Source organism: Capsicum annuum, chromosome 12, assembly GCF_002878395.1.
Source record: "Capsicum annuum cultivar UCD-10X-F1 chromosome 12, UCD10Xv1.1, whole genome shotgun sequence".
NCBI classification, from domain to species: Eukaryota; Viridiplantae; Streptophyta; class Magnoliopsida; order Solanales; family Solanaceae; genus Capsicum; species Capsicum annuum.
The window spans coordinates 41,524,165-41,537,276 of NC_061122.1; positions in this window are offsets into that span (position 1 = coordinate 41,524,165).

Genomic DNA, 13,112 nt, shown 5'->3' on the forward strand with positions numbered 1-13,112 from the left:
TTCATCTTTTGTTTTCATGGTATACACCCATACTCTTTGAGAAAAATCATCAACAAAGGTTACAAAATAGTGTTTCCCACCTAATTAAGGTGTTTTGGAAGCACCCCAAACATCAGAATGTACATAATCCAAATGCCTTCAGTATTATGGATAGCTATACCAAATTTAACCCTTGTTTGCTTTCCCTTCACACAATGTTCACAAAATTCCAAGTTTCCAGATTTAACACCTTTTAACAATCCTTGATCTGATAGAATTTTCAAGGATTGCCTCCAGCATGTGCCAAGCGCATATGCCATAGCCTGGTTACTTCTGCCTCTTTGTCAACACTGGATGTTATTGTTGCTGTCCCAATAATTGTATTGCCATGATAATGGTACAAATTATTGTTCTTCCAAATAGCATTCATTACCACAAGTGCACCATAGTATATCTTTATCAATCCAATTCCTGTAATAATTTTGAACCCTTTTGAATCAAGGGTTCCCACAAAAATGAGATTCTTCTTCAAATTTGGTACATATCGAACATCTGTTAGTGTTCCGATCACCCCATCATGGTTCCTCAAATGTATTGAACCAATGCCATATGTGATAAGAGGACTGTTGTCTGCCATGTGGATAACTCTAAATTCTCCTTCTTCAAAATCAATGAACCAGTCTCGATTGGGACACATATGATGGCTACAAGCCGAGTCCATCAGCCATACATCTGATGGTTTTGATGACTCTACTGTAACCAATGAGAAATTTGAGTCATCACAATCAGCTACATTTGAATCCATTACAGCCTTTTCTTTGTTAGGTTTGGCCTTATTCTTCAATTTTGGACAGTCCTTCTTCCAATGCTCTTTTTCTCGACAAAAGGCACATTCATCTTTCCTAGGTCTGGACTTTGACTTGGATTTTTCCTTCATTGTTCTCATTTGATCTTGAGAACGGCCTCTCATTACTAGTGCTTCTCCTTCTTCGCTCTTCTGTTTCTCTTTCTTTCTTTGTTCATAGCTGTACAAAGCTGAACAAACTTCTTTCAGAGAAATTTCTTCCTTCCCATGAAGTAGAGTAGTTTCAAGGTGCTCATACTCATAAGAAAGTGACCCCAACAACATCAACACTATGAAGTAGAGTAGTTTCAAGGTGCTCATACTCATAAGAAAGTGACCCCAACAACATCAACACTAGATCACCATCAATAAAAGTTACATCCATATTTTGTAAATTTGCAACTAATTTATTAAAATTGGTCATATGATCATTTATTATGGTACCAGAAACATAGGTGAAGTGAAATATTTTTTTATTCAAAAAAATTTTATTCTGAATATTTTTCTTCAAAAATTTATCCTCCAATGCCCTCCACAATTTACTTGTAGAAGTTTCCTTTGTGAATGGATACTTCTATTCTCTTCCAAGGAAGGACCAAATGGTACCACAAGCAACACGGTTGATGTATTTCCAATCTGCATCTTCAATATTTTCTGTTTTCTCTTTTTCTAAGGCAAGATCTAATCCTTGTTGAAAAAGGACATCTTCAACCTCGCACCTCCACATCCCAAAGTGTCCTGTTCTGTCAAAAAATTTTAACTGCAAATTTTGTATTTGTCTGAATTCTTGACATAAGCGAAGATACCAACGACGTGTTATTGACACCTGATGTGGACACCTTTGTCATGTCCGAGCTGGATACTTCTTGATTTCCCTCTTCCATTTTGTGCTATAAATACTATTTAATAGCTGGCTCTACACAGACCAAGATAATTCTTTTCTGGTGTGGAAGATCAGACTACGCCGCAACCACAGAGCATACTAAGGAAAAATCTTGGCAATACAAGCCCAAGAAAATATCCTTTCTGATGTGGAAGATCAGACTATGTTGCAACCACAGAGCATGCTCAGACAAAATCCAGGCTCTGATACCAATTGTTATGGAAGAAAACCGGGTAGAGTGCGATTATTGCACAACTACTACCCCAAAATAAAAGCCGCTAAAAATAGTAAAAGAGGAAAAATAAAAAGAACACTGAATTTACGAGGTTCGGTAAAAATGTTTTACCTACATCCTCGAACACAACTGACCAAATTTTATTCCACTCCAAAGATACAACTGAAATATTACAAAAGAGAGAATATTCAAAATGCCTTAACAAGATAAGAAGGAGATTATGAGAGGTCAGTTTAAAACTAAAACATTTGGGTTCCTTTTATAGGGAGGAAGGAACCCTCATTTTCCTTCACATCCGATGTGGGATATTTCCCACTTTCAACAGCCTCCACTTCTTCCATGCCGAACCAATATAATATTGGCATACAAAATACATATATGTTTTTTTGCATGGCGTATATATATCCATAGATTTATTGGACATGTTAACTACATACACTCGATCGACAATAAAATACATACAATTTATTTTTCTTCCTTCAAATTTCAACCTGCAAATCCAGTCAAAATTGACTCTATTTTTCACCAAATTATTTCAAACATAGACATTAAACTCCAAAGACTATTTTGAATCATTTGCAACAACCTTAAATCAAAATAAACAATAATTTCGCAAAATTCAATTTTCTAAGTCAAAGCTTAGAATTTTTTCATGGCCGTCACTTGAGCTTATAACTTTGGATGTGTTTGATGAGATAGAGAGAAAGAAAAAATGGAAAAAATTAGTCTAAAATGGAAAAGATATGAAATTTTCATTTCTTGCTTTTTTTTTTTATTACTAATAAAATGTTATATTTTGTGATTAAGGGTAAGTATATCGTAACTAGTCGTAATCAGGACTTAAAAATAGCTTATCACTATAAAATTCTGAACTTTTACACGGCTAAAAATGTTTGAATAAATTTGTAAGTTGATCAAACTATTTTATAATCCTTTTGAATGTTTTCATGTGATTATATTTTTTTTCTTTGACAACTTTTTCATATATAGTAGACTCACATATATCCTTAGTCAGAAGATCATCTTTTAATTGTTTTTTTTTTTTGCCTTGAATTTTTTCGTTTGTTCTATCGGAATACTATATTCTAATACTTGTTAGGACTATTTATATTTTGTAGGGTTTTCTCATTTGTTGGTCACCTTTTCTTACAAAAATAAAATAAAATTTTGGGGAAAATGGTTCGATTATACTGAAATTTTGGCGAAAATTGTTGTAACATATTTGAACTTTATGGGAGTCCTATGACCCCCTTGCACTATTTATTAGTGTATTTTAGCAGTGGCGGACCAAGGATTTTAAGGTTGTGGGTGCTTAAATTTTTTTTAACATAATTTGCTAATGATGACATAACATAAATATATAACTATTTAAATGCAACATTAAAATAAAAGTACAATTAATATTACCATTGCCAAAAAAGGCTTTCAGTCACAAGTTTCATACAAAAAAGACTTCAGGTCATAAGTCTGAATTTAGAAAAAACTTCTAATCATAGGACGCCAATTATAACTGTGCTCGACGACTTTTCATATTTTGAAAACGATGAATAATAGCATCATTACTTACAGTTGCAAACATCTTACTCTCTACATAGTAAACTAAACAACCATTTAAAAATTTATCACCCATGCTGTTGCGGAGTTCATTTTTTATTTAGTTCATAGAAGAGAAATCCCGTTCCATAGAAGCAGTAGCAATGGGAAGAATGAAAGTGTAACACCCCGATTTTCTGAACCGAAACGCTACACGGTGCTGTAATACCCCACATGTTTCTAAGCTAGGAAGTGAATAAGTATTCCTACGTATGAAATCTCCTATCCTGTGATTCATACTTGAGTACATGACTTACAATGAATATCCTAGTGATAGAATAGCTTATGATGCATTAAGCATGCTCATATGAGTCACTTAAGGTAATGAAAGCTAAGAGTTTTTGAATCCATCAAGTTTTAGTGTTCGATTTTGTAAGGGTCATATTTGAATGAGTATAACTCAATTTTAATGTGGTATTTATGCTGATTTAGACCCACCAAATTTTAGAGAATCGAATTAGCTTTCCAATGATACCAAGTTCGCCTTAATCCAATACCCGAGTGAAAAGTTATGCCCATTTTCGTGAGAGACAGTAAGCATAGGCGATTGGTTAGGCGCCTCCTAACCCAGGCATAGACGATTGGTTAGGCGCCGCCCAAACCAAGCATAGGCGATCACTTGGGCGCCGCCTAAGTCAATTCCAGGTGTCAAAAATACTCCGTTTTGGGTTATTTTAAAGGTAATTAAGTCTTTAAATACTCCTTACACGTCCCTAAACTTAACTCTACGAAATATATAGCCTCTAAACATATTACAACCCTATTTTAATCTCAAAGCTCATCATCCAAGAGCACTAAAGGAGAAAAACAACTAGGGTTGCATAATTAAGCTTGAAGATCCGATTTTAAGGAAATTCCTCCGTCAATCATCAAGAATCTTCCTTCTAAGGTATGCACAGTGTTCATCTATGGATTCAATTCGTTCATAGAGTTCAAGAATCAATCTTTAAAATACAAAAGCTTGGTTGATTGTGGCGATATGATCATACCTATGTTGATGCTTGATTGTTTTCCTCTTTTTCATTATAAAGTATGATTTCTATATTGTTGGGTGTTGATGATCATGTTGTTGATATTGGGTGATTCCCAAGATGGAATCTTTATATATTTTTGTGAATTCATGATATCATATGAGTTGGAAACATGTAAATTTGGTTGTTCATGAGGTATAATTTGATGAATTCACCTATGCTTAAGATGTGCATGTAAGGTGTTTGATAAAATGCCTAAGGAACTAGAAAGCATGCAATATGGCTAAATTGTGACTAAGTGAAGGATTCATGATATACCCTTACGTTCCAATGACTTCTATGTTGTTAATGTGCCTTGTAAATGTTGTTGGAATACCCATGAACTATTCTTATGATATTAAGCTATGTTTACTTGCAAATCCTACTTATGAATAAGATGTATGATAACCATGCAATCCACATGAACTTCTATGCTATTAGTATGTGTTACCAATATGATTATGCAACGAACATGATATTAAGATTGTGCACGTACTTCCATGTGATATGAAATCCTTTCCATGCAATACATTGTTGATAACCATGCTTAGTATGAGATCCCTTCTTATGATATTATAAATTATGGACTCTACTCTTATGATCAAGTCAGTCATGGGTGTCAGTTTCCTTCCATCGAGTCCTGGGGGTACTTGTACCCAAAAACTATAGGTATGTGCCTAGATCCATGTCATGTTTCACGATATCCGAACTCAAGCTATGATTCCATAGACTTCAGTCAGTCATGTGACTCAGGAAAACCTCATGATCTTAGTCAGCTGCCAGATATCAGTAACATTCCGCCAGTCAACGGAATTCAGTAAAATCAAGTCATGCACAGTCAGTTATTCATGTCCAGTCCCTCCAGATGGGAGTAGAGTTTAGCACCAAGTGAATCCAAGGATGGGAACTCACCCGCCAGTTCAGGGTGTGATTCTTAGTAGCAATCCTTGTGTTCCAGAACTACGTAGCCAGCGTAAGTTGAGACATCTTAACTCGTCAGCTCAGGGTTGATGAGGTGGCTTAACCCGTCAGTTTAGGGTTCCCACCATTCTCATTGAGTACCCGCCAGATAAGGGTCACTCACAGCTGTCCTTACAAGTGGCGCGATATTGACACCTCTCCAGTCGGGGCAGAGATTGGACCCCAGCTTAGCCATAACAGCATACATGGGGCATGTCGGTTAAACACTACTTTCGCACAGTTTCAGTATCAGTCTCAGTAAAAGAACTCAGATAGTTCTTCAGATTTCAGTATATACAAGACTGTCAGATACAGTCATCCATGTTATCAATTTTAGTATCAGTCAGGACAGTAATCAGTAAACCATGTATTAGCTTACAATCTATGCTATCACGTATTCATGGACCCAGTTTTTATATATGTGTATTTGCACTCCCACGTTCATATTAGTCAGTTAGTGTTGTTCATGTATGAAATCCTTTATGTTCAGCCTACCTTCCTCGTATACTCGGTACTCTAGTTGTACTGACGCATTTGCGCTATGGTGCTTTCTTTTCATATTACACCATAGGTTCCGAGACACGAGCTCCAGCCCAACAGTAGTAGTAGCGTTCCAGTCGTAGAGACACAATGAGTCCTCATTGATTCGAGGACATTATGATCTGATTCATTTATTTATTTCTTCAGTTCAGTTTTATAGAGTTAGTTGGAGACATGTTCTTTCAACTTCTTATTCAGAGGTTTTCGTAATTACTTTTAGATTTACGTTCAGATTGAGTTATTTTGGGTATTTTCACCCATATGATTGTATTCAGTTAAACCTTATGGCCTTACAATTCTATATATTCCACATTATTATATTATGATTTGTAGTATACAGGTACAGATATCAGTCATGGGTTAGCTTGTGGTCCCTCGGGGTCATGAGCTCCATGTAGCATTCTGGTTTAGCAAATCGAGGTGTTACAGTGCTCATGACCTCGAAGGGCCACAAGCTAACCCATGACTGATATCTGTACCTGTAAATTGTATAATATCTCATAAAATATATGGAAACATGAATTGTAAGGACATAAGGTTTAATACTAATACATATCTGAAAAGCATAGTATAACAATACCAAAAAGAAACATAAATACTGAAGTCTAAACATCTAATCTGACATCTAGTATGAAAGCCTCTAACTGAACTAAATAAGGAGTTGAAGAAACATGTCTCCAACTAACTCCATGAACTAAAAAAATAATCTAAAATACTGTAATAAAGTAATAATAATATTGTCCTCGAATAAAGAGGAGCACTGACTGCTGAAATCTGTAATGCTACTATTGCTCTAAAACTCATATCTCTGTACCTATGGTGTCAAATAAAACACCATAGCATGAATGCATCAGTACGACTGAATGTACTGAGTATACGAGTGAGTTAGGCTAAATGCAAAGGATTTTATATGTATGAACAATGCTGATTGATATGAACATGAGAATACATACATACATACATAACTGCAACTAAACTCATGGTGATACTGACTACTGAGTTTGAATATTGATAATAAGAGTTTACTAATGCTGAGATACTGAATGACTGAGTTTACTGATATTGAGATATTGAATGACTAAGTTTACTGATATTGAGATACTGAATGACTGAGTTTACTGGTATTGATATGTAATTCACTAATAAGGGAGGAATTAATATTGTATTACAGAATACTAGGAGACTGATACTATATTACTGATAAAGAAATGATTATTTCTGATAGTTCTGATTATGAAGAACTGATTTGATTGACCGTATATAACAGTCCTGAAACTGAGCTCATGATAACATAACTACTGAGTATGAATACTGATGAAATGTATTTACTAATAACATATCATAAATGATAACTAAATTCTGATAACTGATATATCTGATAACATGAGTTCTGATAACTAATAACATGAATGACTGTATCTGATAGTCCTAAATCTGATAAAACTAGTTGTGTTCTATATTATATCTGAGTTGACTGTATCTGACAGTCCTGATATCCTGAAGAACTATCTGAGTTCTTTTACTGAGACTGATACTGAAACTGTGGAAAGTAGTTATCTAACCGACATACCCCAAATATGTTATAATAGCTAAGCTGGGGTCCAATCTCTTCTCTGATTGGAAGGGTGTTAATATCGCGCCACTAGTAAGGACAAGCTGTAAGTGACCCTCATCTGGCAGGTACTCTAATGAGAATGGTGGGAACCATCATCTGACAGGTTAAGCTACCTCATCTACCCTCAATTGATAGGTATTGATGTCTCAACCTATGCTGGCTACATAGTTCTGGAACGCAAGGACTGCTTCTAAGAATCACACCCTCTACTAGCAGGTGAGTTCCCATCCTTGGGTTCGCTCGGTGCTGAATCCTACTCCCAACTGAATGACACTGAACTAATTATACTGAACTGATTTCCTAGTTCATACTAGAATTAACTGAACTGTTACTGATTGTTCTATTTAATTGAACTGAACATGGACTGAGTTTATTGAGTTTCGATGACTAGCCGAACACTACTAAATTCTGTTAACTGACTAAATGCTACTGAGTTCTGTTAGCTAACTGAGTTTACTGATGTCTGAACTGAATACTGAATTAAATTTTACTCATACTGAGATTTACTGAATTTCATAGACTGATGAACTATTACTGAGATTATGTAGATTACTGAATACTGAGTAAAACTAATTGATAGTGCATTTACATGAGTTTTCCTGAGTCATGAGACTGACTGAAGTCTACTGAACATGGCTTGACTGAGAGTATCGTGAAAACATGACATGGCTCTAGGCACACAACTATATTTTTTGGGTACAAGTACCCTCAGGACTCGATAGAAGGAAACTAACACTTCTTGACATTCTTGAATACATGATCAATATCAACCATTCATAATAAAATAAGTTGGGGATTTCATGAAGTACATGGTTAATGTAATCTTGTTCATGGTACGAATGTATATAACAAGATCATAATTTCATACTCTAACATCATGACATTACAACAACATATTCATTGTACAACAATAGCATGTAAGCCATTCAAGCATGAGGTCAATGACATGAATTCACCTTTTAGGCCATATTAATCCATTCTACATGTTTCTTGTTTCTCTTAAACATTTAATCAAAAACCTGTCATGCACAACTTAGGCATAGGTGAAATCATAAAATTTTCACAAAGTATAAATCACCAAATTCATGGACTTCAACTTATATTTCAACATAGTTACATGATTTCACATAATGATCCCAACTTGGAAATCATTCAACACCAACAACATGATCATTAATGTCCAACTTGCAATTTCAAGAACTCAACATAAAGTTCATATGAATAATATTATAAAATAAATTAGTTTTCATGATTCTTGAGATAACTCATGGAATTAAAAACTAAATTTAACATCATCAACATGAACATAATCATCCCACCACAAAATATTCATGATACATAACTTAAAACTTAATTCTTGAGCTCCATGAATGAAAGGAATCCATGGATGAACACTATGCACACCTTAGTTCTTCATTTTACGAAGATCGACGGAGAGAATTTCTTGAAATTAAATCTCCAATTACAAACCCTCTTCTTGTTCTTGATGAATTTTGAGAGAAATCAAGCATATATTGCTAAATTATACTGAATATCATGTTTGTATATATATATATATATATATATATATATATATATATATATATATATAGGTAGGAAAGACTAAAATACCCCTGGAGAAAGAGAGAAAGACGCAGCTGTCCTCTATTGTTTTTAGGATGATAGGCTGAAGTAAATTGATCATAACCTTTTACTCCAATGTTCAAATTGGATGAAACCAATTGAATTAGAAAGAAGACTCAAAGATATTTCTATTGATATATAGAAGCTCTCACAATTCATTATATGTAGGAAGTTATGATAGTTTGAAATTGACTGAAATTTTTGACCTGAAATGTGCCCGGAATACAGGAGCATTTCAAACCAATGAGTTAGCCACTGAAATGTGCCTAAAATGCGCCCGAAATGTGTTCAATATGTACTAGGGACTTTCCCCATCGCAACACAACTTGAAAATCTAAAAACCGAGGTTAGGAAGGTCATCAAATAAATCCCCGAAGTTAGAAGGTCTATAATGATAGTAAGTGTTGAACTTGAACACTTAGCCAAAAAATTTTCTAAGTGTTGGAATCTCTCATGGAGCTTTACGAGCTGAATTTGACATGCGATTTTTATGGGATCTTACAATATCTCCCCCTTGGGAACGTTCGTCCTCGAATGAGACTGACTGAGAGGGGAGAAAAGACAACTGACGTGAGTACTGAGCATGAATGACTAAATATGATTTCATGGCTGGCATGACTGACAAGCTGAATATATCATACTGAACATGCATATCTGATGCATGCGTAGCTGATTTATGAATGAAGGATTGAGTGTTCTGATGAACTAAGTTTTCTCAAAATGAGAATGCATATTTGATGCATAACTGATAGGCTGAGTCCATGCATATCTGATGCATGATTATATGACTGACGTGATATATGAATGCATGACTGAAAGTATTTATAAGCTGACCACACGTATCTGATATATGGATAAATGACTGAACTGACTCATGAACATACGACTGAACATACAATGGTAATGGTACTAAGTTTGGTACTGAAATTTGAACATAAGAATGAGTAAGCTCAAGGAAAACTATTATGTTGAACTGAAAATACTGATGATTCTAAGATTAATCACTTAATATGCATGAGCGAAAACATGAGAACATAACTGAGTCTGGAACATGATACATGAGTTGAACTGAGTCTGTAATGCGTGACATGAACAGAGTATCATGGGCTAAACTGAGCCATTAAGAACATAGATTACGACTGAAATTTGGAGCTAGAAGTTCAGCTTATAAGTAACCCTTCCTCCAGCTGGATTCATCTAGAGAAAAGAAAGTGGCATGTTTAAATCACATAAGGTCGGGGGATATAGGGTATCTCCCTCTTAGGACTCTAGGTCCCTTGAAGAATACTGACTTAGCTGAGATACTAAGGAAAACTAAGGCGGTGTACAAGGCACTTACGAACAGAATTATGACTTAATAGCTAGGATCTGAAACTGAGACATGATGCATGAACTTAGCTGATTACGAGTGCATAAATATACTAACTTATCTGATTAGCTGAATAACTGATAACTGAATACTGGGGATGCAAGACTAAATTGTACTTAGTCTGAATAGCTGGACTGAGACCATAGAGTATTATGCATACGAGAAGGGACTGACTGACTAACATGAGGTAGTTGAGCATGGATTTACCAGAAAAGTTTGAACTGAGGATATACATAATGTGGTATGAATTTATCTGATCTGTAGGGGCATAGCATGAGTCATAAAAGCTGAGTATACTATAAAGCATGATACGTGTACATGAGTTATGAGCTGCATAACCTAAGTTTCTAGTTTTTTGTATTTGTGAGACATGATTCATGACACTGAGTGATTTAGATCTGACTTCTTATGCTGGAAACTGAAAGTGCACATGATTCTATGGAAAACGTGTGAACATAAGCCGTGTTCATGGAATTGATTCGTACTGTAGGGTTAACTGAGATCCTTTATACTAGGAACTAAAACCGTACATGATTTATAGAGAAGTGCATGATCGTGGTTCGTGACCATAGAGTTGATATGTAAGACCTGAGTGGATTTCATGATAGATGAAGTACAAATCTTTGTACTGAGAAGAGGATGGGTTGGGAATCGTCTTCCCTTACTGCTTTTCTATACATACTGGCACTACTACTGGAATCTGAGAGTCTGACTTGGTCACTTGATCTATCATCACATACTTATACTCTGTTCAACACCTGCCCATCCTACTAAACACATCAGCTGCTTCGGTTTTCTCATATACTACTAATATCACATCCACACCTTCATGCTTAATTTCAAGTAAATAAACTTAAATTCTAGCTTACACTGTTCAAGCCTCCTGATTTACCTTGGTACAACTATCCCATTGAATACATAATCTAATCAGACTAGATAATACTATCCCAACTTATCTACTGCTAAACTCTTGGGTCCATGCTTAAAATTCTAGGTCTATACTGTCATAGGATTCTGAGAAGGGATCTAACGGAATATCAAAAATTGGATTTGAGTTTACAAAGAAGTTCTTATGATCATAAATAAAATTTGTAAAACTTTGGAACATGACTAAACTGAGGGGATATTGTCCGAGCATGTGGTAAATCCCATAATTGTCTCCAGGGACTGCATGAGAAAGCCCTATCTTTAGGACTTGAGCTTCACTATTTCTGTTACCTTGAAAGTAAGGTAAGGTTGACATTAAGGGAGCCTGATGTGAATCTACATGGGTTCCTTAGAGAAACTTGCCATAGCCCGATCTTGACACATGAAAGAAGGGAAACTATTCCTAAAACATCTCATAGCCTCCTGCACATAAGTGTGGTGCACAACACGCCCATGTACAAGACTCTACTTGATGTAACTTTCAGACTTCCTAGGACACTGTTGAACCTTAGGCTCTGATACAAAGTTTGTAATGCCCCGATTTTCTGAACTAAAATGCTACATGGTGCTCATGACCCTGAAGGACCACAAGCTAACCCATGACTGATATCTGTACCTGTAAGCTGCATAATATCTCATAAAATATGCGAAAACATAAACTGTAAGGCCATAAGGTTTAATACTGATACATATCTAAAAAATATGGAATAATAATACCAAAAAGAAACATAAATACTGAAGTCTGAACATCTAATCTGACATCTAGTCTAAAAGCCTCTAACTGAACTGAATAAGGAGTTGAAGGAACATGTCTCTAACTAACTCTATGAATTGAAAAACTAATCTGAAATACTGTAATAAAGTAATAATAATATTGTCCTCAAAAGAAGAGGAGCACCAACTGCTGAAATCTGCAATGCTACTACTGCTCTGAAACTCGTACCTCTATACCTATGCATCAAATAAAACACCATAGCGTGAATGCATCAGTACGATTGAATATACTGATTATATGAGTGAGGTAGGATAAATGCAAAGGGTTTTATATGCACGAACAATGCTAATTGATATGAACATGAGAATATATACATACATACGTAACTGCAACTAACTCGTGGTGATACTGACTACTGAGTCTGAATACTGACAACATAAGTTTACTGATGCTGAGATACTGAATGACTGAGTTTACTGATATTGAGATACTAAATGACTGAGTTTACTGATATTGAGGTACTGAATGACTGAGTTTACTGATATTGATATGTAATTCACTAATAAGTGAGGAACTGATATTGTATTACTAAATACTAGGAGACTGATACTATATTACTGATAAAGAAATGATTGTTTTTGATAGTTTTGATTATGAAGAACTAATTTGATTGACCGTATATAATAGTCCTGAAATTGAGCTTGTGATAACATGACTACTGAGTATGAATACTGATGAAATACATTTACTAATAACATATTATGAATGATAACTGAATTCTGATAACTGATATATATGATAACATGAGTTCTGATAACT